Here is a 12,261-nt window from a genome sequence, read left to right on the forward strand (position 1 = left end):
TATGTCTGGCAGGGGCAGGAAGTGAGGGAGGTGCCTGAAACTCCCTGTGCTTAATCACCTTGGTTACAGGAATGCACCCAAAGGGCATGGTCCGGCAAGGACAGCCACCCTGCTGAGTGATTGACAGCTAGGCTGCAATGAATGGGAGAAAACTGCATAAAAAGAGGGCTTTTGGCTTGCAAGGCAGAGTCGAACACTGGACAAAGGAATCCAAAGAAGACCTTGGAAAAGACGCCTGCTGCAACCCCTGGACCGTTGTTTGCCGGCTGAAGCTCCAAATTCGTTTCGACTAGAGAAGCCCTGCAAGGACTTCTCCCCTTGAGTTGGTGGAACCAATCAACTCCAAAGTGAACTTTTTTGGACATCTTCTCGAAGCTGGCTGTACTTCTGCTGCTGCTGGAATGGAAGTGCCAGGGAGAAGAACACCAAACTGAGTGGAATGCTTTTAAGTCGGACCTGAGCGTCGGGAAGATCCTCCGGACTTCCCTGAAGCAGGACTGACCAGGCCTGAGCCACCTCAACAGAGTGCTGGACACCGCATGTGAGGAAAGTCTGAAGTGGTATCCGAAAACCGAGGTGTTGCTATTTGCTGACGCGAGGAGCTGAAACGTCGAAGTGCCACTTAATTGAAGTTTGCTCATTGTCGCCACTGACCTTCCCATTGCAGTGCAGGAGTCCCCCAGACGTGTTCCCACTTGTCCCCACGACTGAGGCCCAGGAACACCAGGATCTGCAGAAGCCAGTTGGAACCATTTCTTCTAACCAAAGGTACTGTAAAGTCTAAGAGAACTTAGCGCTTGTGGTGTTGCCTTACTTGATCTCAGTTGAGACTTGTCTTGGTTATCCTCGCAGAGTTGCTTGCATCTTTGCCCCTCACAAGCCTCCCAGCTTGTGGACCTTCAAGTCAATCTTATTTCTACAAACCTTTCAAAAACATTGTGCAAGACTTACCTGCAAATAGGATCTTCAGCTCCCCTAGACATCGTTCAACTAACATTGGCTGTCCTGGCTCCCTGAGAGACTCTTCTTACCTTTGACTCTGTGCTTTTAACTTTCCCCCAGGAAAGGGTTAAATTTACTTGACATCGGAAGGTTCAAAAAGTACTTAACTGTTTATAAATTATTTGTCAACCTTTGTTTTATTCCCATATCTAACCTTTGCACCTCAGTATTGCTCTAAATGTACCAGTGATAAATCCATGTCCACAGTGTCCTAGCTATTTAAGTCACCTGAGGATGTAGGAAGTGTCTGTGTGCCATCCCCAATGGGTATCATCTGATTTAGAGAAGCAGAGTGTGTTTTGAAGTGTATTATAATTGTTCCATGTTTTGCTCCCTTCTGAAGAGGGCTTATATAACAGACTGTTAAATTAATTAATTGCTTAATCAGGAAACCTTGAGTGTAAGTGTTTATTTGAATAACTTTCATTGTGAAACTCTGTGTTACAACCCTACTGCTCACATTGACGCCTCTTGAGAAAAGCCTGGCTGCTCAGCCACACCAGCAATCTGTGTAGTACAGACTTATACCAAAGGTTGGGTTCCTATTGCCAGGAGGTCAAGGTTTCTGTAGTGCACCGAAAGGGTACTGCACACAATCTTGCCTAACAGTCTTCCTTTTGGATTCCCGCCATTGATATACAAAACGTTCCTTCTTGGTCTCTTCTGGAGTCAGCTGAAAGAGCTCAGATGCTATGGCGACCATGGCATGGATGGAACAGCCCCACTTTGTCCGGGGGAGAAGCCCTCGGTGGCGGAGCGACACTGCCGTCGTCGCCAGTATCCACCGTCGCTGTGTCCGTCCACGGAGGGCATGTGCGGAGGCTGATGCGGCAATGTAGGGTGCCACTTAATCTTCTTTGCCGGCGGCAGGTCCGGGGGCCAGAGGCGTCTGCATCCTCTTCTGGATTTCCGACATCAGGGTGTGGAGGGTTCAGAGGATATCAGTGATACGTCCTTCTTCGGAGGTGTAACGGGGGAGCGGGGTAGGCTTGCTGGGCCCTGCGCCCACATTGCCGTCGGCATTCCTGCTGTTCCCGCTGTTGCCCCCCCACAGCGTTTTCGCCTTAGTCATCCCCTTCGGGGTTTCCGCCATTGCCGTTGTTCCCCACGTCCTCCGGGGCCGTGTTAACCGACACAACATTCTCCTCATCCGAGGAAGAAATATCCATGCCCTAGAGCACGGTGGAGGCCTCCTCACACACCCTCCCCCCCTTTTTGCATCCTGAGGGGTTAGTCACAGGCTTAGGGACGGCATCCTCTTCTCCGGCATGGCATCTTCTCCACCCATTTGGCCGAAGCCTACCGAGAGGGCGGCCGCCACCGATTCGGTCATCGAGGGTGACTTTGCCTGGACCACCTGGGGCAGGTCCGGCACCTTTCCCTGTGCCTTGGTCTTCGCAGGCTTCTCCTGCAGCTTCCCTGTGTTAGCCGATTTCCTCTTCGAGGAGGAGCTGGAGCGATGACTGGAGATGGAGGCAGACGGTGAAGATAGCGCTCCCTGACCGTCGCGGGACCAGCTTGTGCGGCGACCCATACGGAAAGGGACTTGCGGCGCCTGGCCTTCTTCTCTTGGGCCCCCACGGATGGAGCACCCTCAAAGGATTTAGAAGTAACCAAGGATTTAGAAGGCTGCTCTTTGGACCAGCTGGTCCTGGGTGAGGCATGCCCCGATTTGCCACACTGGGTAGAAACCTTGGCATTGAGCCACGCTGTCAACTTACGGCGACGATCCTTGATGGTCCGCTTGGAGAACCCAATGCAGATTTCATGTTGGAGAGGAGCTAGCCCCTTCCTGCACCCCTCAAGCGCTTTATAATTAGGCAAGACTTCTGCTGACTGTTTCTAAAGCACTATAGCACTGAGACAGCTTTTTCATAAAAGAATAATCACACACAGGTGTGGCAAGGCACTAAATGAAAATAGTATTTAAATATAAGGTGCAAATAACTATTTAGCTGAATATATTTGTAAAAAAGTTAAATTGTAGTTAGTCCTCAAAGCACAGTGACTGCAGCATGTGCAAAAAATAGACTACAGGCATTGAGTGGGGCCCAGCTAAGCTCTGGCAGAGCACACGAATTGGCTGAGCAGTTGTTCCCTGTCCATCAAAACACTCAGGCAGGCTGGGGCTCATGTATACAATGTAACACTATGTTAAAAAAAGGTTTTGAGGGGAATTCCTGGACCAGATACAATATAAGAATATTGAGTGAAGTGTGTAGAGTACGGCGGGATGGTGCGTTTATATATAAATGTTCATAATATAGCAAAAGGATGAAAAATGAATCGAAAATGTATTTTTGCATAGGCTAGCATTATGTTAAGTAGCCTGTCCCCAATGGAACCACCGCTATGCCAGAAGGAAGACTGCAGTGTCCCTTTTAAGGAAGGAGGACAGTTTTGGATGAGCTATGCCAGTATCCAGTAACCAAGTTGAACAGTATACAAGGCTCTCCTTGGCATCAGTGTGCAGGAGCTTGCAGCGGTTGGGCGGGGGGGACAGAACAGACCGTTGAAGAGCAGAGTTTTTTGCTCCTACCCTCAAGGTTTGTTATCCTTGCAAGATAAAGACTCTTGGCCTTAATTTCCTAAAGGGGTACATTCATTCTGGTGTGAGCGTGATTAGGGGTACCCCAATATATTTAAGGGTGTTTCCCTGTAAATTGAGCTACCTTTCAGTGGTGACGACCGATGTGATCCATAGTTTTTTACACCCGTACTTTGCGAAGACCCAGGCCAGTCAGCAACGCCCATCTATAGTGCTGAGACCCCTAAATATAAAAAAAAAAACATGTATCTGAGCGACTTTAGTAGAAGCCATTTTAAAAGAAATACTTTCTGCTCACTGAAGCAAGGCGTGGCTCCAGACAGACAGGCCAGCATGGGGACTTCGTAACTGAGAAAAAACTCAAGTGAACAACGCCCACGTGAGTATACTCTTGCAAGTGATAACAAGATGGGAACATGTATGTATGATATGGTGATGTGAATGATGTAACAAGTTACTTACCTGTAAGTTCTCCAGCATGGATTCACATGCTCCTGAATATTCCCAGTCGTCAGGCTGGGAATCCTCGGTAAAGAAGAAATCAGTTTAATTCCTGAACCGTCTTTCTCCTAACAACCAATCACTGAGCTCTGGGTCATAATGCCCCCAGCCAATGACTGCTTTCTACCTAAACCACTCCCCTGGCAGCCATCTTCAGATTTGGTAGCACGTTAAGCGGCAGTATGACCAAGGGAAGAGTCGCAGAGGGGTAGGCGGGAGGGTTCGCACGCAAATCCATGCCAGACCCATGCTGGAGAACAACAGTTACAGGTAAGTAACTTGTTCCTTCTCCAGCATGGGGCCTGGCATGGATTCACATGCTCATGAATAAAGAATATGTAGCAGAAAACACATGCACAACCACGGGAGGTGGCAAAGGCTCAACATAAGCATCTCTTACCTCCTCACCAGGCTCACCTTCAAGCGAACAGGTTGTGCAGCACAGCTTGGCCGACTCCGGACTCCTCCCTGGAATCCCTGTCGACGCAGTAGAATCTCGTGAAGGTGTGCTTCGACCTCCACGTAGCAGCCCTGCAGATGTCCAGCAGGGGCACACCGGACAGGAACGCCATAGTTGCAGCAATCGCTCTGGTCGAGTGCGCTCTCGGATGGCCAGGCAACCGTCGGTTTGCGAACCAGTGACAATGGCTGATGCAGCCGGAGAGCCACCTGGAAATGGAAGCTTTGGAGAGGGCCTTCCCATGGTTCACAGGGTCAAAGTTCACGAAAAGTTGGGACGTCTTCCGGAAAACTCTTTGTGCAGTCCACATAGAACTTCAGTGCTCTAGCCACATCCAGCGAGTGCAAAGTCCTCTCAGCGGCGACAAAGGAAAAAACAGGCAACACCAAGGGCTTGTTTAGATGAAAGTCCGACGACACCTTGGGCATGAAGGAGGGGTGCGTCCGCAGTACCACCCTTGTGTTGTGAAATGTCAAATAAGGTGGCTTACAGGACAGAGCCTGAATCTCACCCACCCGTTGTGCAGATGTGATTGCCACGAGGAAAGCTTTCTTCCACGATAAGAACTTCAGTGGAACTGTCTGCATAGGTTCGAATGGCAGGCCATGAGTCTAGTCAGCACCACATTGAGCTCCCATGCCGGGGCTAGAGCCTTCACCGATGTGAACGAACCGAACAGTCCTTTAATATACTCCTTAACCAGATGGTGTGACCATACAGACGACCGTCCCGGAGATCTGGTGTAGAGGGAGATAACTTTGATGGGGGCATGGTTCAGCCCTACCTTGGCCAACGACAGCAAATACGGCAGCACCTGTGGAGCCATGACTTGTAGAGGGTCGATATTCCGTATACGGCACCAACCGGCGAACCTCTTCCATTTATGTCTGTAGCATTGAAGAGTAGATGATGCCCTGGCCTTGGAAAGCATCTCCTTGCAATCCGCTGGGAGGTCGTAACCCCCAAACTCTAACACTGCAGGAGCCATGCCTTCAGGTTAAGCATGATGCAGAATTGCGCCTCCTTCTCTGGCTAGAACATCAGTGACCACCGGATGCTTGACTGGAGGGGACGCTGACATGTCGAGAAGGTCTGGGTACCAGATCTGCCTCGGCCACGCCGGTGTGACAAGGATCATCCTGCACCGGGACCATCTCAGTTGATTGACTAGTCGAAGAAGCAATGGCAACGGAGGGAATGCATACAGAAACAGGCCGTCCCAGGGAAATGAGAATGCATCTCCCATGCTCCCCGAATGGGGAAACCTGCTGGCGAACCTCCGACATTTGGTGTTCGTCGCTGGCGCAAATAGATCGATCTGGGGATTGCACTATCTGCGGAACAGGTGATCCACTTGGTCCTGCTGAAGTATCCACTTGTGGCAAGAGCGCAGCTCCCTGCTGAGCGAATCAGCGACAGTGTTCTTCACTCCTGCCAGATGAAACGGGATGGGGAACATTCCCTGAGCAACGGCCCAGTGCCATAGGTCCTACGCTTCCCTAGAGAGTGCCGGAGATCTGGTGCCCACTACTTCCTGATGTAAAACATTGTGGTGGTGTTGTCCGTGAAGACCCACACCACCTTGCCCTTGAGGGTCAGAAGGATAGACTTGAGGGCCCAAAACACTGCCCGCAGCTCCCCATCATTCCAGGGAGGCATCGATCGTGACAGTCTCCTGGAACGGTGGGGTCAGGAAATCTGGGCCTCTGGACAGATTAGCACAACTAATCTTGTCCTCAAAGCTTCCCAACACTTGATTCCAACGTGCGAAGAAATCCGCCTGCACAGCCGAATGAGGTATATGCATGACGACATCATGCCGAGCAAAGACTTGATGGACCTCACCTTTGCCACCTTCAGGGCCAACAGCTGTTGTACCTTGCCCAATATGGCCGCTATCCTCTCCTCCGACGGAGACGCCAGGCACGACACTGTGTTGAGTCGGGCTCCCACAAACAGCGTGTCCTGCGATGGAATCAAGCAGGACTTTGCATAGTTCACAGAGAGCCCCAGATCTGTCAGTAGGCGCACTGTCCTCCCCGTGTAGTCGACTGCGATCTCCTTCGAGCTGGCATGGATGAGCCTGTCCAGATAAGCGTAGATGTGAATCCCCTGCAGTCGCAGCTGTGCCGCCACTGGCGCCAGGCACTTTTTGAAGACCCTTGGCGCCGACTTCAATCCGAAGGGAAGGGCTTTGAATTGGTAGTGCTCCCATTGCACCACGAAATACAGGAACCTGCGGTACCCCTTATAAATGGGGACGTGGAAGTATGCATCCTCCAAGTCAAGCGACGACAGATGTCCCCCTCTTCCAGCTGCCCGAGCACGTGCTGAAGAGTGACCATGCAGAATTTTTGGGACCTGATGTACTTGTTCATCCAGCCCACGGTCTTCTTTCTGATGAGAAAGTAATTTGAGTACACTCTGGAGCCCTGGAGCCTCTTCGGGACAAGCGCCATTGCACCTTTCTTCAGCATGGCCCGCACTTCCAGCAACAGCTGGGTGATGTGGTTTTCCTGCCGGGCCACTGGCGGTATTCCGGGACACTTCCGTTTAAATTCGAGGGTGTGTCCGTGGGCAAGAACGTTCAGCACCAAACGGTCGGTGGAGATGGTCTTCCACGCGCTTACGAAGTTTGCCAGCCGGCCTCCCACTGGAGTGCATGGGTGGGGGCCCGATGCCATGGCCAGTTCAATCCTTCTTGGACATTGAAGGGTCGCCTGGCAATGACAACATCCTCCTCCGAAGGTCTTGGAGCGGCCCCTGTTCCTCTCCTGGGCAGAAGAGCGGGAGGGTTGGTGGTAAGGAGAGGATCCCCCACCGAACCCCTTGGAGGATCCTTGGGACTTGCTGCCTGAGGTCCAAAAGGACAGCTTCTGTTGCTGAAGAGTACCCAAAGCACATGCCGTCTCTGTCTTTATGAGACTCATCCACAGCCTTCCCAAACAAACTGTCCCCAAAGGGCATGTCCAGCACCTTTGACTGAACGTCCTGCCTAAAGTTGGTGGCCTTGATCCAGCCACGGCGATGAAGGCAACCGCTATTGCCCATTTGGCGGAATCCCGCGTCAGCAATGTCCGTGGCCACCGTGATGGCGTGGACCGACGCCCCCTCGCCTTCCTGCAGGATCTCCAACGCTTCCGACCTCTTGTCAGGAAGGAAGTCCAGGATGGGAGCTATCTTGAACCACAACTCCCGGTCCTAATGAGCCATGATGGCGAGGGCGTTGGCGGCCTTGATGGTCGTCGCTGCTGAATAGATGACACGTTGTCCCATGGCATCTATCTTCTTCTCCTCGCTGTCCGGTGGGGTGGCAGCCGCTGTGGCCGAACCACCCGAGGACTTCTTCCTGGCCGCCGCGGACACTACAAATTCCAAGGAAGGCTGCGCCCGTAAGCACTTGCGCGCAGAGTCCGGCACCCTGTACTTCTTCTCGAGGTGATCCCTCTTCGCCGGAGCCGTAGAAGGGTTCTTCATGAGCGCCAAATCTGCGCTGATATAAGAAGTCCCCCTCCTTTTCCCCCGGAGCGAGCTGAAAAAGTTCTGACGCCCTGGTGATAATCGAGTGGAACGAGCCAATCTCGTACGGTGGCGAAGATCTGGGCGGCGGTGACAGGAGGTCCCCTAAACCGCTGTTGTCAGTGCCCGGGTCCGTCTCATCCCTCAGGGGTGGGGGTGATTTGTTTGGGAGAGGGGGGCGAATGGTGGAGAGTGCACTCTCCTCTTTTTGGCAGGGGGTTCCCCTGTGGGGGTGTTCGGCATCACTTGGGCCGCCGGCGCAATAGGCATCCTCGTCTGGATCTCCGATACCAGCGTATGCAGTGCCGAAAAGGATGTCCACCGAGAGATCTCTAGGGGGTGGCAGCTGAGATGCAGGCGGAATAGGTCGCTGGATACCGGCTGGGAGCCCAGGCCATCGTCGCCTTGCTGCTCTTCTTCGGCTGTGTCCTCGCCGCCTTCATCGGCCCGCTCGTCGTAGGGCCTGCTTTCTATGTTTCTACGTTTACCTCCTCCTGGATGGTTTGCAGAACGGTGAAGGAGATATCCGTACCCTTGAGGGCCACCGCACCCCCCCCTTCTTTGTTTCCAGCGGTGAAGATCTTCTCTAGGGTCTTCTCTATGGGCCGGAACGCAGCCTCCATCCTGCGAGGAAGGGACACTCTGGCCTAGGGAGTCATGTACTGCGGAGCCGTCGCGGCAGCCTTCGCCAGAGACGCCGCCACCACCTCGAAGGAAGGCTGGGCCTTTGGTGGGTGCACCTGTGCCTTCACGGTTAGGGCCGGAACCTTGTCCTGCTTGGCCTTCTCCTTAGGGGCAGGGTCCGAGCCCCGTTCCCCCTTGGTCTTCTCCGGTACGACAGACTTGGGCCTCTCCTCGAACTTGCCCGGATGGTCCGACTTCCTCTTGGCCTAATATCCTGAGTGTTGACTGGTGACATTGAACGCGCCTTTGCCGCAACGGCGCTCCCGGTGGCAGTGGACTTGCAGTGCTTAGCCTTCTGTTGGACCCCTGCGGGAGGGGCACCCTCACAGGACTTAGAAGCCCATCCAGCCTTCTTGGAACCTGGAGAGGCATGCTGCTGGGACCCACCCAGAGTAGGGGCCTTGGCCTGTATCCACCCGTTCAGCCGCCTGTGCCGATCCTTCATCGTGCGAGGGGCTATCTCCTGGCAAAACGCACAATCCTCCTCCTTGTGCGCCGGGTACAGGTAGTAGAGGCACTCGGAATGCTTGTCGTCCAAAAATACATTCCGCAAGCCACAGCAGATCCTGAACAGGGGAGTTGAATCCTTTTCCTCCGATATGGTCCACATGGCTTAGTCCTGAGAATCGTCTGAAAGCCTCAGCGAAGAAACTCGACGAAATCCGCCCTTGAGGGACGCTGAAGAATCCGAAAATAGGGCCCCGTTAATCGGAAGGTTGAACGATGGAGCATAAGGCCTAACTGACCGAAAAATAGAGTAAATTCTGGCAAAAAATGTGAAAACGCAGTAAAAGCTCGAGAGCTAAACACAAGGACTCCCAATACTTCAATGTGCAGTAAAAATCTGACGATGGCTGCCAGTGGAGGGGCTTAGGTAGAAGGCAGTCATTGGCTGGGGACAGTATGACCCAGAGCTCAGTGATTGGTTGTTAGGAGAAAGACAGTTCAGAAAGTAAACTGAAACCGATTTATTCTTTACCGAGGATTCCCAGCTTGCCGACGGGGAATATTCACAAGCATGTGAATCCATGCCAGACCATATGCTGGAGAAACTATGGTGATGTGAATGATGTACAAGGTCAATGGAATAGGACTTTTGGTGATGTATTATGGAATAGGACTTTTGGTGATAAGGAATAGACTTTTTATAATGGAAAAGGAAACTTCAGCGTATCAAAGACTGAGATGAAAGGGAACCTCAGGGTATAAAAAGACTGAGATGAAAGGGAGCCCCCAGTTTATAAGGACTGTGAGGTAAGGGATCCTCAGCCATAACAGGTTGAGAAGGTAGTACCACAGTTATTCTTTTACGACGATAGAAGCAATAGGTGGTATTACAAAATTAGTGGCTCGGTATAAGGAATGGGCCTGGATTTTAGTCAATTATTTTTTGTATATTTTCACTTGCTGTCTCAGTAAGGTGAAAAAGAGATCCAATGTAAGGGGATATACCCTGCAACGCCAAAACCTGCAGTAGGGTATACAAACCCTGTCTATAAGCCTCCAGTAGAAGAGAGACTGTAAACAACAGGGTTATCAACAAGGGGGGGTGGACTCAAGAGCTTTTGCACCTCCATATAGCCCATCCACAAACGCTGATATGCCCGTAGCATTGGTGTACCCAGAGGGTCCACAAGTAGACAGACAATGAGTTAAGAGCATTGCGGGAAAGGTTAGTCAGGTTAGAAGAACCTGAAGAAGTATCACCAGAAAGAACAGTACCGGTGCAGAAAACAGGGGATTGGAAGTCAGGAGATTTTTTTGTTTAGGTTTAACCCTGGGGCAATAAGAAATGCTTGTGTTGAAAAAGATGATGGGCAGAGGGTATGGACGGTCCTGGGACAAGAAGTAGAACGAGCAAGGGCAAATGGAGGGGAAGATCAAGGTGGTAGAAATAATTAAGAGGCAGGGCAAGAAGGAGATCAAGGAGAGGAGGTGGCGAGAAACCTGTCTCTGCCACAAGAGGCAGTGAGAAGGGACAGACCAAGAAATAGACCAGATGTAATCATGGTAGTTCAAGATCAGAAGAATACTAAAGGGGTAGAAAACAAAATAGATATACAGATGCTGCTAATACATAAAGGAGTAGTGATAACGCAGTATGTGCCATGGCCTCAAATTGACAAAAATAAATTGATTAAAGCTCTCCCCCAGCTTATAACCGGACCTGAGTAAATGGATCTGTGAATTTGAAAAACAAACAGCAGGGGTAGCCTTAGCAGTAAGAGATTTTAACTGTCTACTGGTCGCCATAGTTGGGGACCAGGCTGGGGACATATGGGCAAGGGCGGGATACTCTGTGATAAGTCTTGCAGAGTTCTTTGCTCCTATCCTCATTATCTGTAAAGACTAAAGTTTGTTATCCTTGCAAGATAATGACGTTGGCCTTAATTCCCTAGAGGGGTGCATTAATTCTGGTGTGAGCATGATTAGGGCTACCCCATTATATTTAAGGGGGTACCCCTGTAAATTGGGCTACCTTTCATTCACAATCCGTTTCCCTGTGGTCAGGATGGAGACAGTGGCAATGGAGGTGTTTGTTCACTACAAACATGCTCCTCAATCCGTAGCTGGAGCAAAGCTTGAAGAGGGAGCCTCCCTCCTCCTCCTCCGACATGGTCCAGTGTGCGGTGTAGGCCCGGTGGTCTTCTGGAACCTCCGATGAAACTTCAACAATTCTTCCCTTTGAGGGGCGTTGAAATATGCTGACAAACAGATCCCCGCTTTCCGGTCAAAGGATCGAAAGAGCACACAGGCTCTATTTGACAAAAATAGAATTTATCGAAAAAAGCGTGAACACGTAGAAAAGCTCAGAGCAAAACACGAGGACTCCCAATGCTTGAACGTGCAGTAAACATCTGAGGATGCCTGCCAGAGGAGGGGCTTGGGTAGAGGGCATTTATTGGCTGGGGGCAGTATGACCATGCGGTCAGTGATTAGTTTAAAGGAGAAAACGTTTTTAAGTGAAAGTGAAACCGTTTTTTCTTTTACCAAGGATTTCCGGGCCTGACTGGGAATATTCATGAGCACGTGAATCCATGCCAGACCCCCATAATGGATAAAAATAATTACCAAGTCCAAGCAAAAAGTTCTGGGGTTGACACAGGTCAGGAAGATTTATTACAAATATGACGATCTTACCTAACAATAAGCCTGACTGCTCTGCCACTCTACCAAGGTTCCAAGAGCAAGTACAGACTGATACTAAGAGTTGGGAACCTGTATGCCATTGGGAAAGTTTTATGAAGTCTTACCTAAAGTGGACTTTAGGAAAACTCCCCAAACGAAAACCAAAGCAAAAGGTTTTGGGGGGTATATAGAATATGGAGGGAAAGTTGCCTAGAGAGAAATCTTTCCGAACACCGGCCGCAATCTGAGCACGGCTTGAAGCCAGAGACCTTCGACGGTGTAGGCATGACATTTAAAAACAAAAAACCAAAAAAAACATTTTAAAAAATTGTGTTCTGATTAGCTAACAGAGTGCATGGAAAAAAGGAACCGAGATTACAGAGTTCAGCGCCTCAATATATTCTGGCCCTGGCGGCAT

The 12,261-nt window shown here is 50.9% G+C and overlaps 1 protein-coding gene across 4 annotated transcripts in view; it reads right to left on the reverse strand.

The window, feature by feature from the left end:
- Positions 1–12,261, reverse strand: part of SYMPK (symplekin scaffold protein) — a 1,074,521-nt gene that overhangs the window by 166,279 nt on the left and 895,981 nt on the right. The gene's annotated exons all lie outside the window — the stretch shown is intronic.

The sequence above is a fragment of the Ambystoma mexicanum genome, chromosome 2p, assembly GCF_040938575.1.
Source record: "Ambystoma mexicanum isolate Mex_15411 chromosome 2p, UKY_AmexF1_1, whole genome shotgun sequence".
In the NCBI taxonomy this organism is placed as follows: Eukaryota; Metazoa; Chordata; class Amphibia; order Caudata; family Ambystomatidae; genus Ambystoma; species Ambystoma mexicanum.